At 37.3% G+C, this 11879-nt stretch overlaps 1 pseudogene; it reads right to left on the minus strand.

Annotated features, from left to right (window-relative positions):
* Window positions 1–11607: 11607 nt before the first annotated feature.
* The window catches only part of LOC103264421, a 114213-nt pseudogene continuing 113941 nt past the window's right edge, over window positions 11608–11879 (minus strand).

Here is an 11879-nt window from a genome sequence, read left to right on the forward strand (position 1 = left end):
AAGACCCACCCAGGCAACTTGGCAAGACCTCGTCTCTACAATAAATCAAAAATTAAACGGGAGTGGTAGCGCGTGCCTGTCGTTCCGGCTACTTGGAAGGCTAAGGCAGGAGGATCGCCGGAGCCCAGCAGGTCGAGGCTGCGGTGGCCGGGAGTGTGCCACTGTACGCCAGTCTGGGTGACAGAGTGAGACTCCAATTTAAAAAAAAAGAATAGCATGGACAGTTATTCCCTCTGAAGTGGTACTTCTCAACAGAGGTTGCCCTTGACAAGGTGAAACAGAATCTCACCAGGGTTTTGTCAAATGCCCTTTCTGCATCTATTGAGATGATTATGTGTTTTTCTCCTTTAATGTGTTAGCATGATGAATTTCACTGATTTTCTAATGTTATACCAACTCTGCATTTCTGGGATAAGCCCTATTTGGTTATGATGTACTATCTTTTTTTTTTTTTTTTTTGAGTTGGAGTCTCGCTCTGTCACCCAGACTGGAGTGCAGTGGCCGCTCCCGGTCACCGCAGCCTCGATCTGCTGGGCTTCGGCGATCCTTCTGTCTCAGCCTTCCAAGTAGCTGGAACTACAGGTGCGCGCTACCACACCTGGCTAATTTTTGATTTATTGTAGAGATGAAGTCTCGCCAAGCTGCCCAGGCGGGTCTCGAACCCACGGGCTCAGGCAAACCACTCACCTCGGCCTCCCAAGGCGCGGGATTACAGGCTGAGCCACAGAGCCCAGCCATGATGTACTATCTTTATATATTGTCATGTTTGATATGCTAAAAATTTTTATTTAGAATTTTTGCGTCTGTGTTCACGAAAGTTATTGATTTGGAATTTTCTTTTGTTGTAATATCTGATTTTTGTCATCATGGTAATGTTGGCCTCAATGAATGAGTTGGGAAGTATTTCTTTCTCTAATTTTTTGAAGAGTTTGAGTAGAATTGTTATTATTTATTCACTAAGTATTTGGGAGAATTTACCCTGAAGTCATCTGGGCTTAGAGTATTCTTTGTGGGAAGGTTATAATCTATGATGTTCATTTCATACCCATAGCCTCAATCCAGTCTGATACCACAAAGTCTATTTTAGCTTTCATCTTACCTGTATTTGTAACTCCCTACTCTGGGCATGAGGAACCGTTCTCAGGTTATCTTTCATGTATTTCCTTATTTAACTAATGCCCCTGTATGTAACGAACCTTCCTTTGCCACTACTGCCTCCTCCCTTTATAAATGACCTCTTTGCCTTCTTTGGGCTCTGAAATGCTGCCCAGAGCTGCAGTTGCTCCCTCCCCCATTCCACCCCACCTCATGGATACCTTCCCTGCTGGCCCAGGCTGACACCCTGTGCCAGACTGCCCTTCTGTGTGGGCAGCTTCCCACTTACCCTTCTCATCCATTTGTGAAATTGTTCCTGCCAACTGAATCTGTTTTATTCTATTTAAACTGTTATATTAAACTTATTCATACATAATTGGCTAATAAACATTGATCAATAAGACTAAAAACAACATTTTTTAATTTGCTGCCTTGACACTCTGGAAAAAAGTATTGTCAGAATTCCCTGAGTGTGCATTTCAACTCTGCTGTTGACCAACTGTGCTTAGATTAAGTTTGTTGAACTTCGATGTCTTAATCTATTTAATGGGATGATGATAAAAACAGTAACAATGACATAACAGTAATGAAGATAGATAATACATGATGCCTGATATACACCACGTGTTATACTAAGAACTTGACATATATTAAGTCATATGATTTTCAAAATGGTCTTTTGGGGAATACACTATTATATTCATCTTACAGACAATAAAGCTGTTATTTGAGGTAGATGCCATTATCTTATTTATTTTACAGATGAGAAAACAAAGCACAAAGAAATAAGTCATCCAAGTTCACACAGCTAATAACAGGTGAAGTTGGAATCCAGACACTATACCTCCAGAAAGCAATGCTGCCTGACACGTATGAAAACTCTTAGTGTGGTGCTTGCTACATAGTTGGCACTAGTAAATAATGTGCAAAGTGATTAATTGTGATAGCTCTGAATCGCTATTGCCAGTTCTATGACACAGGAAAAATCATGGCACTGCCCAATCAGAGTGGGGAGGATGATCTATTTTTGACTTGAATACAAATTGGCAGTAATCTTACTTATTGGATGGAATTTAAAGTCTTCTCTATTTATTGCAGATTGGTAAAGGAGGCATTTTTATGTAGAAAGAGACACAGACTCAGAAATAGGTTATGTACTTAAATCTAAAAGGAAAAGATGAGAAAGGATATTTCCAGTTGATAGAAGGTAAAAAATAATAACAATAATGGTACCCCAGAGATAAAAGAATAAGCAAAAGACATCAGAGCTGGAAAAAGTAACCCAGTATTTTTGAGGGGAACAATAGAAGCTTGAGAAACATCTATCATTCTAGATCAGCATTTAATAACAGCCAATGTTGTGATGATCTGTGAACTTGGCACATGATAGGTGCTCATATATATGCTTGTTGAAACGATCTGATAATCCTTTAAAAAACTCAAGTTGAATTTCCAGTTAAAGACACAATGTACAATAAAAGGGAGAACAGGAAAGAAGACAACAGCCTCAAAATTTTGGAGATGGCAAAGCACGAAAGCACGGACAGCAGACTGGAGAAAGCAGAATCCTAAACTGGCAGTGAGGAAAGCTGAACAGAAACTCAATTTACATTACAAAATCCCCCAAGACCCAGGTACCTCTGGAAAGTGAGGGTAAAGATGAGGTTAAGGCTTCAGTGGCCGTGTGTTAATGAAGCAATTATTCTTTTATCCCTTTCCCACTTTGCACAGCCACTGCCCCTGACCCTCTCAGCTCCCAGACTGCAGGCTGTCAAAACGACATGCTCCTGGCAGAAAAACAGAAATCTTCTCTGGGGGAGAGAAAGGAACCAAGACCCTGACATCAGAAGCCCCCCAAGGAATAAGAGATCTTGACCTTGGAATTCCCCCAAGGAGTGGGCTCTGCTAGATTGCCTTACAAAGAAGACTACAGTCAACAAATTACGTGTACACGCACAGAGTTTCTAATCAGCTTTCTGGCAGACAACTTTTGGTTTGAGCAAGTCAGAAAATACCAGAAAGGTAAGGAAAGACTCCAATATTACTGAGATCCAAACATATTTAGAGAAAAAAATGAGATGCTTCTATCATTAGTATGTTCAGAAACATAAGAATAGTTGCTAATTTCATTTTTAAAAAGAGCAGGATGCTATATTTTTTAAAATTCAGAGAATAGGTCAGGCTCAGTGGCTCAGCCTGTAATCCTAGCACTTTGGGAAGTGAAGGCAAATAGATTGCCGGAGCCCATAGGTTCGAGACCAGCCCAGGCAACTTGGTGATACCTTGTCTCTACAATAAATAAAAACTTAGCCGGACGTGGTAGCGTGCACCTGTAGATCTGGCTACTTGGAAGACTGAAATGGAAGGATTGCCTGAGCCCAGCAGGTCAACCCTGAGGTGGCCCTGAGCATGCCATTGCACTCCAGCCTGGGCGACAGAGTGAGACCTCAACTCAAAAAAAAAAAATTCAGAGAATAAAGAAATAAACTTTGGAAATTTAAATTATGATAACAAATATAAAGGGGGTTTAGATTGTAGGAGATAGATATAGAAAGTAGAATTTAATAAATAGACCAGAAGGTAAAATGAGAAAATACAAAGATATAGAAAGTAGCAAGAAAAGATTAAAAAGTTGGAAGACAAACCCAGATGATTTTATATCTAAATAATAAGAGTTTCAGAAAGAGGAAACAGAGAAAATGGAAGGGAAGAAATTATAAAAAGTAATTCAAGAAGATTTCTCAGAACTGAATGGCATGCTTACTCAGCACAACAGCTAAAATAGGCCCACACCAAGTAGAACATCAAGACATTTCAAGGCATTAGGGACAATGAGAAAATTTTATCTCCAGGAGTTTGGAGAAATAAGTTTCATAACAGGATCAAGAATTAGAATGGCACCAAAGTCCTCAAAATATAGCAGTAGCAGCTATAAGACAATGAAACAATGCCTTTAAACTTCTAAAGGAAAATTTTTTTCCAATTTCAATTCCATGTCCATCCAAAAGTGTGGGGGCAGAATGAAGATCTCTAAAAATCTGTCTCTCATGTAGCCTTTCTCAGGAAACTACAGGAGGATGTGCTTCACCAAAACAGGGATGTGCTTCAGCAAAACAAAGAGGAAGACATGGGACCCAAGAAACAGAGACAAGGAGAGTTTCTAGGATGTAGAAGGGAGATCTCAAGGTGCCAGCAGTGCCTAGAGAACATGTCTGGGATGGAACAGGTCAGAGGGCTCCAGGAAGGATTTCTTCAGGAAAATAAAATTGATCATTGAATTGAAATTTGCACATTTTGGGAAAATTTGCATTAAATTAGCAACAAATCCATACAAAGGTAAGCAAATCTACAAAAAGATAATTATTATCCTCAAAGAAAACTAACAATTTGCACAGAGCTTATTAAAGTTAAGACTCTTAGTCATCAGGCTGTGTATAGAGATTCATGCCTGTAATCCCAGCACTCAGGGAGGCCAAGGCGAGAGGACTGCTTGATTCCAGGAGTTCAAGACCAGCCTGGGCAACATAGCAAGATATTGTCTTTACAAAAAAATACAAAACTTAGCCAGGCATGGTGGCATGTGCCTGTAGTCCCAGCTACGTGGTAGGCTGAGGCCAAAGGATCACCTGAGTCTGGAAGGTCAATGCAGCAGTGAGCTGCGTTTGTGCCACTGCAGTCCAGCCTGGGTAACAAAGTGAGACTCTAACTCAAAAAAAAAAGAAGAAAAAGAATTGACTCATCAAAAAACACCTTAAAACAAATGAAAAGACGTATTAGAATCTTGACGTAGATATTCACAATACTCATAATTGACAAATAATAACAAGAGTACGTAATGAACTTCTAGAAATCAATAAAAAGACCACACACACACACACACACACACACACACGCACACACACACACACACAGACACACACACACGCACATACACACACACACACACACACACAAATAGTCAAGAGACATGAAAAAGTATTTCACAGAGGAGGAAGTTACTTATGGCCAATAAACATATAAAGAGTTGTTCAACATTACTGGTGATCAAGAAAATGCAAATCAAGACCACAGTGATATAGCCAATTTTATTGATAAAAATGTAATAGGCCAATAATACCAAATGTTGGGCAAGATGTAGATTCACAGAATCTTTTATTTGTTGCCAGTGGTATTTTAAAAATTAAAATGTTTTAACATTACCTTTCAAAGTTAAAGAAAAACACACTATGACTCAGCACTGCTCTTCAGTGTGAGGAGAGGGTTTAAATATGTATTATAAGAGATATGCACAAGAAGATTATGGTATTATATCATTGCAACGTTCAGCACAAACCTGAAAACAACCCAAAGGCCGCCCATCGGCAGGAGAGTGGATAAATAAACTGTAATATTTTGCAGCAGCCAAAAAAAATGCATGAATAGACCTTAGTAATTTTATCATAATTGAAAAAAGTAGATAAAAATATTATATACTGCATGATTTATATAAAATTTAAAACAAATTTTAAAAAATCCTTGTACCAGGAGATCTGGAACCTCAATGTGATTCTCGACCAAATGGACTTAATTGATACCTACAGAACACTCCACCAAACAATATACATTCTACTCATCACTGCATGGAATGTACTCTAAGATCGACCACACTCTTGGCCATAAATCAAGCATAAACAAATTTCATAAGATTGAAATTTTGCCATGCACCTTCTCAGACCACAGTGGAATAAAAATAAATATCAACATCAACAAAGTTCCCCCCAAACCCATAAAGACTTGGGCACTAAACAGCATGATGCTAAGCAACTCCTGGGTCAGCATGAAAATCAAAACAGAGATTAAAAGATAGCTGGAAACAAATGAAAATGAAGAAACATCTTACAAAAATCTCTGGGATGCCATGAAAGCAGTAGTAAGAGGGGAATTCATATCTCTACAAACGCACATGAAGAAAATGGAAAGATCACAAATTAACAGCCTAACAAGTCACCTAAGGAAGCTGGGAAAGCAAGACCATCAAAACCCTAACTTCAGCAGAAGAATCCAGATCACCAGAATAAAAGCCCAAATTCTGGCTATAGATGACAAAAAGATAATATAAAGAAATCAATGAAACAAAAAGCTGGTTCTTTGAAAGGCTAAACAAGATTGGAGATCCCTAACTAGACTAACCAAGAAAAAGACAGAAAAAGCCCAAATAAACACAATCAGAAACACAAAAGATGAAGTCACATCTGTCCCTGAAGAAATACAAAAGACTATCAGAGACTACTATGTACATTAGTATGGAAACAAATTTGAAAACCTAAGGGAAATGGAGAACTTTCTGACATCGTACAACCTCCCTAGGTTGAAATAAAAAGAAATCAAGACCCCAAATATACCAATAACAATACAGGAAATCGACTATGTCATAAGAAAACTACCTACAAAAAAAAAAAAAGCCCTAGACCAGATGGCTTTCCAGCAGAATTCTACAAAACATATAAGGAAGAAATGATACCAATCCTATTGAAAGTATTCCAGGCGATTGAGAAAGATGGAACTCTCCCCAAATAATTTTATGAAGTTAACAACACATTGATACCCAAGACAGGTAAAGATCCAACAAAAAAAGAGAACTACAGACTAATATCCTTGATGAACATAGATGCTAAAATTCTCAACAAGATTCTAGCAAATCAAATTCAACAACACATTTCAAAAATCACCCACCACAACCAAGTAGGCTTCATCCCTGGGCTGCAAGGCTGGTTCAACAATCGTAAGACCATAGATGTAATTAAATACATCAACAGACATAAAAACAAAAACCACATGATTATATCATTAGATGCAAAAAAAGCTTTTGATAAAATCCAGCACCCTTTCTTGATAAAAACCCTCGAACATTACGCATAGATAGAACATACCTCAAAATAGTCATCTACAAGAAACCCACAGCCTGCATAATGCTAAACAGACAGAAATTGAAACCATTTCCCCTGAAAATTGAACCAAGACAAGGATGCCCACTCTCACCCCTCCTGTTCAACATAGTTTTGGAAGTCCTAGCTAGAGCAATCAGAGAAGAGAAGGTGATCAGGGGTATCCAAATAGGAAAAGAGGAAGTCAAGTTATCTCTCTTGCAGACAACATGATTCTATATCTTGAAAACCCAAGAGAATCTGTCAAAAACCTCCTTGCACTGATAAAGGACTTTGGCAAAGTCAAAGGGTATAAAATAAATGTGCAAGAGACAATTGCATTGCTATACACCAATAATAAACAAATAAAAACCCAGATAAAAAGCACAATACAATTCACAATAGCCGCACACAAAAAATGAAACATCTTGGCATCTTCCTAACCACAGATGTGAAAGACCTTTACAGTGAAAACTACAAAACACTGCTCAAAGAAATCAAAAATGACGCCAAACAGGTGAAAAAAATATTCCATGCTCATGGATTGGAAGAATCAACATTGTTAAGATGTCCATTCTACCTAAGGCAATCTACAGATTTAACGCAATACCCATCAAATTATCGGCAACATTCTTCTCAGACCTAGAAACAACAATACAGGAATTCATATGGAAACATAAATGACCAAGAAGAGCTAAAACGATCGTCAGGGAAAAAAAAAAAAAAGCACAAGGTATCACACTCTCAACATTAAACTTTATTATAAAGCTACAATAACCAAAACAGTCTGATATTGGTACAATAACAGGCAAATAGACCAATGGAACAGAATTGAGATTCCAGAAGCAAAACCTCAATTTCTCAACCAACTCACCTTTGACAAAGCCTCCACCACCAACCACTGGGGAGACAAGAACCTATTCAGTAAATGGTGCTGGGAAAACTAGCTGACCACATACAGAAGATTGAAACGGGATCCCTACCTATCCCCATACACAAAAATTAGCTCTAAATGGATCAGAAACCTAAATGTAAAACCTCAAACTATAAGAACCTTAGAAAATGCAGGAGACACTCTTACGGAAATTGGAACTGGCAATTCCTGATCAAAACCCTAAGTGCCCATGCCATAAGAGATAAGATAGACAAGTGGGATCTCATTAAATTGACAAGCTTCTGCAAAGCCAAATAAACTATGAGGAGAGCAGGGAGACAGCCCACAGACTGGGAAAAAATATTTGCCAACTCCATGTCTGACAAAGGCCTAATATCTAGGATCTATAAGGAACCGAAAAGTACTGAAAAGAAAAAAACAAACAGCTCCATTACAAAGTGGGCAAAAGATATGAATAGACAGTTCTCAAAAGAAGACATACGAGCAGCCAACAGATACATGAAAAAATGTTCAGCCTCACTAGTCATCAAAGAGATGCAAATTAAAACTACACTGAGATACCACCTAACTCCAGTCAGAATGGCCATCATCAAAACTGAAAAACTAACAGATGCTGGAGAGGATTTGGTGAAAAGGGAACACTTCTACACTGTTGATGGGAGTGTAAACTAGTACAGCCTCTTGTGGAAAACAGTGTGATGGTTCCTAAAAGTTCTAAAAATCGACCTTCCACATTACCCCACAATCCCCCTACTGGGAATATACCCAGAAGAACTCAGGTCACTCTATAAAAAAGACACCTGCACACGTCTGTTTATCACAGCATTGTTCACAATAGCAAGAACATGGAACCAACCATGCTGCCCATCAAAAGAGAACTGGATTTTTAAAATGTGGTACATATACATGATGGAATATTACACAGCCATAAAGAAAAGCAAAATCATGAACTTCGCAGCAACCTGGATGGAATTAGGGTCTATAGTACTGAGTGATCTTTCCCAGAAACAAAGAACTGAGTATCACATGTTCTCACTCATAAGTGGACCTTGAACACCTACTGTAATACTATAAGAAAAGGATTGACAGCAGGAAACTGCAGGGGTGGGGGGACTGGAAGGTGGGATTGACAGTAGTCAGCATTTGCCTGGGAAAGTGGGGGAGCACACTTCATCAACAAGGGTAGCTGCACAATGAATATACCTAACTCTGAATTGTACCCCACAATTTTAAAATAAAATAATTAGAAAGTTAAAATAAATAAATACATAAAAATCCTTATTAGTTGTATATTCTCTTACTTCTCTTGTTGTGGTTATCCTAGAGATTATAACTTATATCCTTGATGTATAAAGTCTAATATAAATAATATTTTTATCTCTTCATGGACAACTCAAATTACATTAATTCATGGAACACTTAAATTACATTAATTATGCCCCTATTTACTTACCATTTGTCATGTATTTTAGTTTTTTCTGTTTTAACTCTACAAAACATTATTTCTATTATTTTCTTCAATCAGTATTGACCTGTTTTCCCACCTGTGTGTCTGGTTTTTGCTCTGCATTTCTCTTTACATTTCTGAATTTCCATCTGGAATAATTTTCCTTCTACTGAATGGGCATTCTTTAGTTCTTCCAGTTTTTGTCTGAAAGTTTATATTCATTATTTTTAAGGTATTAATTTAACCTTTTTGCAGAGACTAGAATTCTAGATTGGTATTTATTTTCTTTTTGCACTTTAAAAATATTGTTTCATTGTCATCCAGCCTCCATTGATGCTATTTTACAGAATGTTTATATGAAGATAAGCTGTCTTCTTTTCTGTTTTTCTCTTGTCCTTGATGTTTAGGTGAGTCTAGGGGTGTGTGTGTGTGTGTGTGTGTGTGTGTGTGTGTGTGTGTGTTCTGTTTGTGATTTGTAATGTGTCCTGAATTTGTAACTTTCTATATTTAATCATTTTAAGAAAAATTTAAATCATTACCTCTTCGAATATTACTTCTGCTCAATTTTCCTTCTCCTTTGTTGTGTTCTCTGTATTTCTTATAGGAAAAAAAAAAGTCACAAGAAATAATAGAAAAAAAAGCTATAAGAAAGAGTAGAAAAACTATTTCTTTTTATTATTTTCTCTTTCATTATTTAGAATGTTTTTATTTGATTTACCTTTCAGTTCACTAATTCTCCTTTCAACTGGGTTTAATCTTTTCTCAGAATTATTCTTTGGGGTCTTAATATGTTATTTTTTTTAAGTTTTAATGTTTTTTTCTGTCTTTCTTAAAGCTTCCAGTTCTTTACCAAAATTCTTCATCTTGTCTTTTATTTCTTTAGACATATTAAGCATAATTATGTTAAGCACTATGTCTGATAACTCTGTATCTTGATTCTCTATTGTCTGTTGTTTCTCTTGTTTTTTCATCATGTTGTCATATGCTTGGTTATCTTTGACTGAATGCTGACATTTCATATGAAACCTTGTAGAAATATTTTGAGGTCTAAGATAAGATTGTCTTATTCTAGCAAGTAATTAAATGTTTCCAGTAGACTGCTAAGAACGCTGGTAATATTGGATCACCTTAATCTCTTAGAGGACTGAGAACATTTTAGGTGAGCTTCAATCTCTATGAAGTCTAGTCTACTACAATTCATTCTTTACTCCTAGGATCTAGTTTTTAATTATCTCCACCAAAAACCTGGGGGTATCCTATGCTCCTTCCTAGTGGGCACTGAACTCCTATTTTGTCCTGTTGGCCTTATAAGTCAAAAGATTTTCTCAGCTATTCAGTCACCTCTTCCTAAATCAGAAGTAACTAAGCTCCAAATTTCTAGCTCACCTCTCTGGGCTCCTTTCTTCTGCTTGATCATGACCTTGCAATTCTTCACTGTTTCAACTTTCTGATAATTTTGAGCAGATTTAAAAAATATATTTTGCTTTTCAACTTGTTCTCAGTGGAAGAGTTAGTCCTAATTGCAAAGTTTTTTAAATTAATGCAAACCCCCAAAATATACTTTTTATTTACTTGTTCAGTATATTCCTATATGTAAGAATACATATGTATGCAATACAGTAATATAAAAAAGAAAAGTAAGGATATGACAAAAACAAGATTCAGGACTATGGTTAGTTCAGGTGAAGGATGACAGAAAGATGAATAAGTTGTGTATGGGGAGAAGACAAATGAAGGTTATTTTCAAGTTGCTACCTTTTGTTTCAGATATTAGTTCAATGGAGTTAATTACATTTTTTAAAAAACACCAAATCAAATAACTAAAGAAAAAAGGCCATGCAGAGACCAATAAGCATGCATCATAAATTATAATTATTCTAAATCTATGGACCTCCGGTTCAATAAAAAAGAAAAGAAAATATAATAATAGTATATTATGTGGCACAGGTAGGAATGGCTGTTAGGTAGTGTGAGTAAATGCTGAATAGTGATCTAATTGTCACAGAAGCAAATTTGTTCTATGTATAGAAGTATAGAACAAATATTTGTGCCGAGGTATGTTTGTGTGGAGGAATAGAAAATAAAAGACAGCTAAATCTTCATCTTCTGAATTGGGAAATCAACAGATAATGCCTAAGATGGAAAAATCAAAACGTCACAAAATATTCACATTACTTTGCACGAAGAAAGTAAAGATGAGAATCTGCTATCAAGGTTCAAAGCGGTCGTCAGGGGGTATGGAGGTGGAGTGGGGGTCAGCAGTGAAATCACTCTTTAGAATAAGGCTGTTGGACGCGGACCCGTTTATAGAATCTCTGCACTTCGTAGAATCTGAAAATTCAGTAAAAGTGACCATTCAAAATAATGTTGAAGGTGTGTTCAGAACTCACTAAGAAGAAAAGGAATGTCGCTGAACACGTGTGGGTGAGGATAGTTCGTCTAAGACGCAGCCGACCGGCTGAGCTATTCTTCGGGGGCGGGCAGCGTTGACCTCCTCGCGTCTCCCAAGGTCGTGCGCCAGGGCGCGGGCGGCCCGGGC

This window comes from Carlito syrichta, unplaced genomic scaffold, assembly GCF_000164805.1.
Source record: "Carlito syrichta isolate Samal-C Ts95f unplaced genomic scaffold, Tarsius_syrichta-2.0.1 Scaffold305653, whole genome shotgun sequence".
NCBI classification, from domain to species: Eukaryota; Metazoa; Chordata; class Mammalia; order Primates; family Tarsiidae; genus Carlito; species Carlito syrichta.